This window comes from Hevea brasiliensis, chromosome 11 (genome assembly GCF_030052815.1).
Source record: "Hevea brasiliensis isolate MT/VB/25A 57/8 chromosome 11, ASM3005281v1, whole genome shotgun sequence".
Taxonomy (NCBI): Eukaryota; Viridiplantae; Streptophyta; class Magnoliopsida; order Malpighiales; family Euphorbiaceae; genus Hevea; species Hevea brasiliensis.
Window position 1 is genome coordinate 9,445,434 of NC_079503.1, and position 11,241 is coordinate 9,456,674.

General features: G+C 31.6%; 1 long non-coding RNA gene across 1 annotated transcript; it reads left to right on the forward strand.

Annotated features, from left to right (window-relative positions):
* Window positions 1-8,068: 8,068 nt before the first annotated feature.
* Window positions 8,069-9,167, forward strand: LOC131170415 (uncharacterized). The gene is made up of 2 exons (XR_009141166.1): window positions 8,069-8,256; window positions 8,831-9,167. It is a non-coding gene; the product is annotated as an uncharacterized LOC131170415 (long non-coding RNA).
* Window positions 9,168-11,241: the final 2,074 nt, after the last annotated feature.

Below are 11,241 nucleotides of genomic sequence, written 5' to 3' on the forward strand. Positions count from 1 at the left end.
CTGCCTAAAGACAGCAGAATGGTGACTGAGATTCCAGTCCAATTACACAGCCATAACTTTGGTTGTGTTGGTCCAATTGGTGTTTGGCCAATTGGACATGAAACTAGGCTTATAATGGCACATTTTTGCTGAAGAAACCATGCCCAAAAGACCAAAGCAAGAGGACCAAAACTTGGCCCCAATCCGGATACCCTGCAACTGATTCTGCAGAATGACCAAATGAACAGTAACTGTTCATTTGGCCATAACTCACTGTAGATTTGGTCAATTGACCTGAAATTTTTACAGCAACAAGTTAAGACATAGAAAAACAACTTTCATGAAGAAACCTACCCCAAATTATGGCCAGAACCAATTCAAAAATGCAATCACAGTCACTGTTCATGTTACTGTAGATATGGTCAATTCTGCAGATTGGCAATCCGGCCAGCTGTGGTTTTTGAGCCATATCTGGAGCTACAAAACTCCAAATGGAGTGATTCAAAAAAGAAAATTCAACTAGACAAAATAAGGAACAACTTTCATGTTTGTCATTTCTTCAAATTCCCACTGCAACAGTATTTAATGGAACAGTAAACATATGCTTCAAAAACTGAAATTTTCTGCCCTCTTGGTTTTAAATTAGAAATGGTAATGGTGACCAATTCCAACAAGTTTTAAAGGCAAAATGTGGTATGTTGGGAGTGCCAAAACCAATGTACCTAATTTCTACCTAAAAGTCAACATATTAGTTGACCAAAGAGGTGAATAGTGACACCGAAATTTGAAATTCAAAGATTGAAGAATTTAAAAGTTTCAAATGCCCTAGTATACCTAACAAGATTGGTTTGGATAGTTTGGCATGCCAATAGGGTTCAGTTAGCAGTACTGCACATGGCAACATGCCATTCCGTGATTCTATGGCTTTTAGCCATTCTGACCTTGTATTGAGATTTGGCATTGTGCCTAATGTATTTACAGCTTGTTAGCTGTTCTGTCGCACACCGGGGGATGCATATGTGACCGATGGTGTGACGGCCCGAGGTACTAGGTACCCAGTGCCAGTTTACCCGTTTATCCAGTCCAGTCGTCTAGTGTAGGTTACTTGGGCAACCAAATGAATGAAAGTGAACAAAGTTAATGAAATGATGGATATACCAATACCGAACAAACAAATCATACACATTCTATACATATTTATTTTCTGCTATTTTCTTTTATTATATTATTGCACCACTAAGTATTATTGCTTAGCGCGTTGCTTTTGCCACGCATAGGTACTGGAGATACAGATCGTGAGCCCAGTAGACCGCAGACTGGGTGAATCCATCCTGCAGTTCTGCACAGTGTCCGTGTCACCTCAACTTCTGCAGTGCATTGGTAGGACACTAGGTGTCATTTTGGCATTCTGTAATAAATTTTGATTTTCTCATATGTAATTAAACTTGTGTAATGTATATTAATGTTCATGTAAATTATAAAAATTTTATTTGTGAATGGAAAAGTAAATGTTTATTTGTGATTTATACTTGATTATCACATGTGATGGATGTTTGAGAAATGAAAAGATTGTTGAGAACTGAAATTGAGAAATATTGTTGAGATTTTGGATATTGGAGTTTGAAATGATGGAATACAAATATTGGAAGTGTTTTTAACAGGTTCCGAAGAACTGTTTTCTCCATTTTTAGCCGATACTCCGTCGGATTTTCTTTAAAATCTTCGGAACCTCAAATAAATAATACTTTTGATAAATGGCTAAAATAAATTATATTTCATAAATTATATTCACAAGCATGGTATAAATTAATTAAGGTATATTAGAATGTGCCGGCACACCGTGTGGCATTACTTACTCGGGTATACTGTACACGGGTAAGGGGTGTCACAAACATCCTCCTTACATCCCCCATCTACTTGAAGGACTGAGCTTAGATATTTAAAGTGATTACTTTGGGACAATACCACTCTATTCAAACTAACTCCTTCCCTATCACCAGTTTGGCCTTCACTGAACTTGCAATGCATGTATTCTGTCTTCGTTCTACTTAACTTAAAACTCTTTGACTCTAGAGTACTTCTTCAAAGCTCTAGCTTTCTATTGAATCCTTCTCGTGTCTCATCTATCAGAACAATATCATTCGCAAATATCATAAACCAAGGAATACTCTCTTGTATATGTTTCGTCAATTCATCTAAAACTAATGTAAAAAGGTAAGGGCTTATGGCTGATCCTTGGTGTAATCTAATTGAGATCAGAAAATCTCTTGTGTCCCCTTCCACTGTGCGCACAATAGTAGTTGCTCCTTCATACATATCTTTCAACACTTGTATGTACCTAATAGATACCCTTTTTTGTTCTAACACATTCCATAAGACATCTCTTGGAACACTATCATAAGCCTTCTCCAAATCAATAAAAACCATGTGTAGATCTTTCTTCACATCTCTATATTTTCCATTAAGCTTCTAATGAGAAAGATCGCTTCCATAGTTGAATGACCGGGCATGAAACCAAATTAATTGAGAGAGATAGAAGTATCATGACGTAGTCGATGCTCCACAACTCTCTTCCACAACTTCATAGTATGGCTCATGAGTTTAATTTCCTATAGTTTGAGTAACTCTGTATGTCTCTCTTATTTTTAAAAATAGGTACTAAAATACTCCTCCTCCATTCATCAGGCATTTTCTTTGAGTTTAGAATCTTATTAAATAATTTAGTTAACCATGCCACTCTCATATCTTCCAAACACTGCCACACTTCAATTGGTATTTCATCTGGTCCACAGGCTTTACCCACTTTCATTCTCTTAAGTGCTTCCTTTACTTCTAAAGATCTAATCCTTCTAGTATAATTCACATTCTCTTCTATTGTTCTATAGTCTATATTCAAGCTATTACCATTTTGACTATTATTAAAGAGATCATTAAAATAATTTTTCCATCTTTCTTTAATGTCCTCATCTTTCACCAACACTTTTCCTTCTTTATCCTTAATGCACCTAACTTGATTGAGATCTTGACATTTCCTTTCTCTCCTCCTTGCTAATCTATAAATATGTTTCTCCCCTTCTTTAGTTCCAAGTTTCTCATATAACTTTTTAAAAGCCTGTGCTCTTGCTTGACTAACTGCCTTTTTTGCCTCTTTCTTTGCTATCTTGTACTGTTCATATGCCTCATTATTATCACATTTAGGTAATTTCTTATACCATTCCCTTTTTCTCTTCATTGCCTTTTAGACGTCCTCATTCTACCACCATCTCTCTTTTGAGGGTGGTTCATGTCCTTTAGACTCTCTAAGTACTTTTCTAGCTATTCCTCTAATCTTTGATGCCATCTGTATCCACATATCATTAGTCTCCATATCTAGCTTCCATACTTCGGACTCGAGAAGCTCATTTTTGAACTTCACTTGCTTTACTCCTTTGAACTCCTACCACTTTGTTCGAGCTACACTATTTCTTCTGACCTTACTTGAATTGTTCCTAAACTTGACATCCAAGACCACTAACCGATATTGACTTGTTAAAGCCTCTCCTGGAATGACCTTGCAATCCTTGCATAGAGCTCTATTTGTCTTCCTGATTAAGAGAAAGTCGATTTAGCTTCTATGTTGCCCACTTTCGAAAGTCACTAAATGTGACTCTCTTTTTATAAAGTAGGTATTTGCTAGTATTAGGTCGTATGCCATAGCAAAATCCAAGATGCTTTTTCCCTTCTTATTTCGACTGCTAAAACCAAAACCTCCATGAACATTCTCATAACCTTGTCTATCACTTCCTACATGTCCATTCAAATCTCCACCAATGAAAACATTCTCTTCATTCGGTATGCTTTGCATTAAATCATCCATATCTTCCCAAAATCTTTGTTTACTCTCACTGTCTAGTCCTATTTATGGGGCATAAGCACTAACTATATTTATTGTTTCTCCTTCTAGTACTAGCTTTACTAGTATAATTCTATCTCCTACTCTTTTCACAGCTATTACTGCGTCTTTCAATATCCTGTCTATGATTATGCCCACTCCATTCTTATTTCTCTCCTTTCTGGTAAACCATAGTTTGTATCCTGATGGAGAAATATAGAAGTGAGCGTTCGACTCATAGAGTAAGATATTGATTTTAAATACAATTTTTATAACTATCTAGGGCTAATGCATCCCTAAGGATGAAATGCAGTATATATCAACACATTCAATCAAGTTCAAATAATATTCGTACAAAGAATAATTTGGAGCACTCACACACCTGTGTATCATATCAATCAAATATATATATATATATATATATATATATATATATGGGAGCTGATTCCCTACACAGCTCTCTTAATTTCAATTTTTGCTAGCGAGATCAACTCGAATTGGACTTTCTCTTAATAATCCAAATGCAGGGGTCAACGAGATCAACTCAAAGCCGTACTCACCTTGACTTATCACAAAAAGGATCGGGCCCCAAGCGAGACTAGCTCAAGCCAATCTACCCATCCTATCCATATCCAGTACCACACCTCACACACGCCGACACACGCACACGGCTCTAAATTACCCTAAGGCGACACTCACATCAATTTCATTAAATAATAATGCAACACAAAGCATGCCTATAATATTTATATACATATAATTATAAGTGAATGCATGAGCATGCCTTATATGTATAATAATATTGAAATTATAAATAAACTCAATATCTACTCATATAACAACCAAAGATCATTAAGGCGGTTGAGCGAAGGAAGAAAGTTAACTCAGATCACCTAAACAATTATATCCATGAATCTATCAATATTAAAACAAAATAATAATTTACTCATAAAATAATTATTTAAAAATTCGAGGTGTTACAATAATAATAATATTTTTATTTTTTATTTATTAATTTTTTATTTTAATTAATTACTTTTTATACAATTTTATATTTTATTTAAGTATAAGTAGGATTAAAAATTTTTAATTTATATAAACTCTAAAATTAATTTAAATAATAAAAATATTATTGTAATTAATTTTAAGAATAAAGGACAATTTAGCTAAAGTCAATGTTCTCCCCCTAAAGATACATTTATATATAATTAGCATTATCTAACATGCGTAACAACAAGTTGTATATACTTGTTGTCTATACTTGTTATTTGATTTTCATTATATGCACATAATTTTTTTTTTAAATAATTCATACTAATCAACCAATAAACCATAAAAATTAATAGATATTTTTATCAAATTAAGTATAATAGTAATACAATAAAATTTTTTTAAAAAAAAAGAGTATAAATTAAAACTATAAAAACAAGCCACTCTTCACAAGGAAAATCCAATTGCAAATATTTTAGCAATTCATACATTGCAACCCCCTTAGAGAAAGATAAGAAGAAAGCTCCAATAAACATTTGCACTTTTAACTGATGTTTAAATAAAGCCAAATTAATTATTTTTCCTAATAAAATTAAACCTTTTAATTTAAGCTCATGTATATTCAAAGTGCTTTTATATATATATAATTGAGATAATGAGCCCTTAAATAATCATCATGTTCAAAAAAGTAACTTTTTAATTTTTATTAATTTTGCATTCAATGATATAGTTCCATGCATGATATATTTTATTAAAATTTGTTAAAATTATCTAAATAACTGAATTGAAAAATTTTTGCAATATCGAGATTAAAATTTAAACGATTTATAGTGTATAATAAATTTTAAAAGTTAAAGTATGTATTAAAAATTTTTAATTAACTCTTTTAAATATAAGAAATAAATTATTTAAATTTAATCCTACAGCAAAATCTTTTTAAATTTATGTTTATCAAAACAATATAATTTTATCATATTATCATTATAATTATAATTTTTTATTGAAATAATATATATTTTTAATTAATCCTTTTTTAAGTTGCATAATCACATAATTATAATATATTAAAATAATATTTTTATCAATTTAAAAATAACTGTTAAAATTAATATAAAAATAAAATGATTAGCTAATATTAATAATGTATGTAAATATTTTAATTATTTTTTGTCAATTAAGTAATTCAATTAAGCTAGTTGTTAAAATAATAGTACAAAATTTATATAAATAGATAAAATTTGGAAATGAATAAGGAGGATACTACAATCAAGGTGAAATATTTTTTTTTTCCATTCCGCAAGGACTAAGAGATTGCATCTAGTTATAAGAAGAATGCTTGACTGACAAATAACTCACCTCTTACCTTCGACCCCCGCAATCACTACAAGCACCCCAATGTCCAAAGAAAAAAAAATTCAATTATTTTGAACTTTCTCTCTTTTTTTTTAATGAAATATTTATGGATTGAGTGAAAAAAATCCAATGAAATATTTTTCTACTTTTATTTAAAATTTTATAAGTTCATTTTATTAAAATTGTAAAATTAGTATTAGTTTTATTCTATTTATTTAAATTAGTCAAAATTAAAATTCAATTATAATAATTTCATTAAAGTTTTCAATAATTTTTTTAATTTATTATATTTAACAATAATTTGATAATATTAAATTATTTATTTTTATTTTTAATAAAAATGAAATAAATAAAATTTTTTATTTATAAAAATAAATTTAAGATTATTAAAACTATATTTTTATCAATATAAATAACTAAAAAAAAGGCTATAAGTACATGTCAAATAATGTAGTTCATCTACTTAAATTGAATTTAAAATTTTAAAATTTTTATTTTAATAATTAGTTAACACTAAATTTTTATTTAAAATATTTAATTTTTTAATACTATTTTTATAATTATTTTAATTAAATGTTTAAATTTTTAATAATGATGTAACAAAAAAAAAAGTGAAAGTGACTTTGGGGTGTGACAGTGGGTTTCCACTGTCACTGCCAACCTTTTAAAAAAAAAAAAAAAAAAAGGGGACTCAAAAATCGGGAGGACTCCTCCCCAAACACCCCCCCCCCCCATTTTTCCCTTTTCTCCTCTCCTTCCATCTCTTCTTCTTCTTCTTCCTTTCTCCGGTGACCCTCCGGAGACGGCCAAAACCACCAGAAACGGCGGCAAAGAGAGGGAGAAGAGAGAGAAAACGAGTGCACAGTGGGTAACGGCTTTTCGGCGCGATTCCGGCTTCATCCGACGTCCGATCGAGGCGATTCAGGTGGCGTTGGAAAGCTTGTTCCGAGATCTTTCTTTTGATACCAATTTTGCAGCAAATGGAGGTCGGATGAGTGAGATATGGAGGAGAGAAGTTTCAGGTTTTTCAAGCTTTTTCGTCAGATCTACGACGATCCGACCGTTGGATCAACGATCCGAGACCACCTATGGACTGAAGAAGAGGAGAGGAACATGGTGGTATGATCAGATCCGGTAAATGTCGCCGGCGACCGGCAGCCAGCCACTGTGCGCGGTGGTTCCGGCGGTGGCTCCGGTGGGCTATGGAGATGATTCGACTTCCAGACGCTTCCTCATAAATTTTTGGAATTTTTGAGACACAGATAAACTTCGGGTAAGACTATTTTCATTATTTCTCTGTCTGTGGAATATAAATACAGTGTTTTTTAAACAGGAAAAATTGGAGAAAATTTCTAAGAAAAATATATGATGAAAGTAAAATTATTTGGAGATATTCTATGGTGTTAGTTGAATTTTTGAGTGATTGTAGAATATTTTTGAGAAATATAGATGGATTTTAGTTAGATTTTTAGCATATGGGCATATAAGATTATTTGAAATTAAGATATTTAAATTTTATATAATTGGTTGAAGCTTGAGGATGGAGGTTTAAATATGTGAATATTGAATTGGGTTGAATTAATAATATGTTAGCTGTTGGAAACTTATGGAATCGAGTAAAATTCTTGAATAAAATATTCATGGGTGATTAGAAAATTACAATTTATTTTGTAATAGCCTTATAATATTATTAAGGACTACGGAACAAAATTTTAGAATTTTTGGAGCATGTTTGAGTGGATTTTTACAAAAGGTCAATTATAGGGACTAAAATATAATTTTTAAGGTTTTGAGTAATGCTTGGTTTGGAGGGCCCAGGAGGGGCCATATAATGATGATGAGATATGAGTTGAATTTAGAAGTGTTATTTGAGCCTTCTTGCAGGTTGGGTAGGTCCCAGGTATAGGGGAAACTCTGCCGAATTTTCGGCATAAATTAGGCTGTCTGTTGCCTCTTTAGAGTTTTATTTTGACTTAGTACTAATAAATTTATAATCTAATTATTAGGTGATCGATGTCAGCTATTTTCCTCCATCCAGCAGCCATAATAATCATCGGTGTACTGTGAGTAAAATATTAATTTTAATTGTAATTTCGATATTATTATATGTTCAAGCATGCCCATGCATCACTTATATGTATATATCTATGTAGTTAAAATTTAGGCACGATTTATGTTGCATTCATAATTGTTAAAGTGCCATGGATGTTGTTGTGGTAATTTGGAGCAGTGTGTGTGCATTAGCGTGCGTGTGATGTGGTGTGGACTATGGATAGGACGGGTAGACACAGCTTGAGATCTTCGCTGGGACCCGGTCCTTCGGGGTAGACACGGCTTGAGTTCTTCGCTGGGACCCCGATTTGGTTATTAAGTGGAAGTCCGAGCTGAGTTCTTCGCTGGCACAGGTTGGATTTAAGAGAGCTGTATAGGGGATCAGCTCCCATATATTATGATTGCTATTATTGGGTGTGTGAGTGCTCCAAATTACCTTTTTGATGTTATGATGTGAAATTATTGCTGGTGTTGCATTTCACTCTACAGGGTGCATTAGTTTTAGATAGTTATAGAGATTATGGTTAAAATTGATATTTTACTCTCTGAGTCGAACGCTCACTCCTGTTCAATATTTTTTTCCAGGCCACAGGAGGAGTTATTTTACAGAGCAACCTGTTTTCTTCCTCGCAGGTTTAACGTCGATTATTTAATTGTTTTACTATCTTTTCTAAATTTAAAATCTAGAACTCCGCATGTGTTAGTAATAGTGTGGGCCTTGTTAGAAATTGTGTTAATTTAAATTTTTGAGATTAATAAATGAAGATTTGTATGGTATTTAAACAGTTTGTAAATGAGGTAACAGGGTTGAGCTGGGCTCCCCTAATTTTAGTTTTCTGAAAATTTCTGGGCTAAGTCGGCCTGAAATGAAATTATAACAGTTTGATTTAGATTATTTTATATGCATATTGGGCCTAAATTATGGGCCTGGTTATGGATTTGAGGAATAGTTAGGCTTACTATGGGCCTCGGGGGCTTTAGGCTGGCTCAGGTCCTAGTGCCGGTCCGGCCCATAGGTTGGGTCGTGACAAATGATTTTATAATAATGTGAATGATATTTTTCTCCTCCAATTATTTCCCTCTTTTCCAGTTATATATATTAAAAAATTAAATAAAAATTTAAAATTATAATTTAATAGATATGTAAAACAATTAAAAAATAAATTAATAAAAACTAATATTTCATGTTTAATTTTTTATTAATTTTATCAAAATGAATTAAATATTTTAGCGAATTAATAATATTTATAAGATTATAATTATAGAGTTACTATATTAACATTTATAATAAGTTTTTTTAGTATAAATAGAATTATTATTAAAATAATATTAAAATTTTAGTTTATACTAATTATTGTAATATTAGAAAATGAAATTATCATGTATTTAGTGATAAATATTTCGTCGCTAAAAATTATTAGTGACAATATAGTATGTTATAGAATTGACATCATAAAGGATTTAATGACAAATTTTCTATCGCTAAAAGTTTAGCAGTGATAAGTTTTGGAAGACACTAAGTGTTAAATTATTAGCGTGCATCTTTTTGTCTCTAAATAGTATTAGCTACGAATTTAAATTACTTGATAGGTTATGGTTGTTCATTATGTATTATTGGCGATAAATTATTTATCTGTCATTATAAACACGTTTGTTTTTTTTTATTTTTATATATAATAGATAGATTAATAATATTTTTTAATTTATTAATTTCTTATTTTGATTAATTATTTCTTATAAAATTTTATATTTAATTGAAGTTATAACACTACAGTCTCTCAACTTAAAAATATAAAATAAAACCCCCCTAATTTTTAAATTTTACATAGTAAAATCCTTCTAACCTCCAATCACCGATTTTCAGTTAGACGTTAACTTGAACAATTTCAGCATTGGCTTAGTCATTATTTCTCTTTCCTCTCTTAAGTCATGTGTAAATTGAATTCATGTGTAAATTGAATCTTTTTCATTTCTATAGAAAAAATAATTTTTCACGTGTAGAGATAATAATTTTATATTTTGTATAAGAGAGTAGAGAAAAATGCTAATTAAGCGCCACGCTGAACCTGTTTACATCAACATCTAACTGAAAAATCAATAACTGAAAGTTAGATGTATAAAATCTCAAAGTTGAGAGGGTCTTATATTACATTTTAAGTTGAATGACTAATATTACAACCATAAAAATTCAGGGACAATTGTTAAAAATTATCCTCTCACTATTTTCTTGAAAAAGTTTTAAGCTTTAGCTATTATGTTGTCCGTACTAGCTATTTCTAAATGGACAATTACAATTCAACATTTTTGTCGTTGGAGCTTATTGGATCCTGCTGACAAGTGTTGCCATGAGAAATACGTTGGAAGGAATACGATGAGATAATCTAATTACTCAATGTGTTTTAGGAATATGAACTAGAATATTATGAAAATCCTGGGAATTTTTTTTTTCTTTTTCTTCTGATGCTTGTCATTTGCATTATGTAGCTCCTTATTTTAGAGGAAACCTGAAACCTGCATCCTTCCTCTTAGTTATTGTCGTAAAGGTTTGAATATATAGAGATTATTGTTTTAGATGAGCACTCATGAAGATGCACAATAGGTTGATGGAGAAAAAGCTCTATGAAGCAGCTGTGAAAGGGTGTGTAACATCCTTGCTTAGCTTTATACATGAAGATGCACTTGTTCTCGATAGATTTATTGCTAGGTATTTTGCGGAGACACCTTTGCACATTGTTTCCATGCTTGGACATTTGGAATTCGCCAAGGAGATCCTAAATCGAAAGCCCCAATTAGTTGAAGAAGTAGATTTCCAAGGACAAACTCCACTTCACTTGGCAACAGCGAATGGGCACCTTAAAGTTTAAAAGCCTTGTTGTTGGTAAATCCTCAAACTTGTCTCACTGAAGACAGGAATGGTAGAAGTCCTCTACATGTGGTAGTCATCAAAGGGAGATTTAAGGTCTTGCAAGAGCTAGTTCAGGCCAAACCTGAGGCAG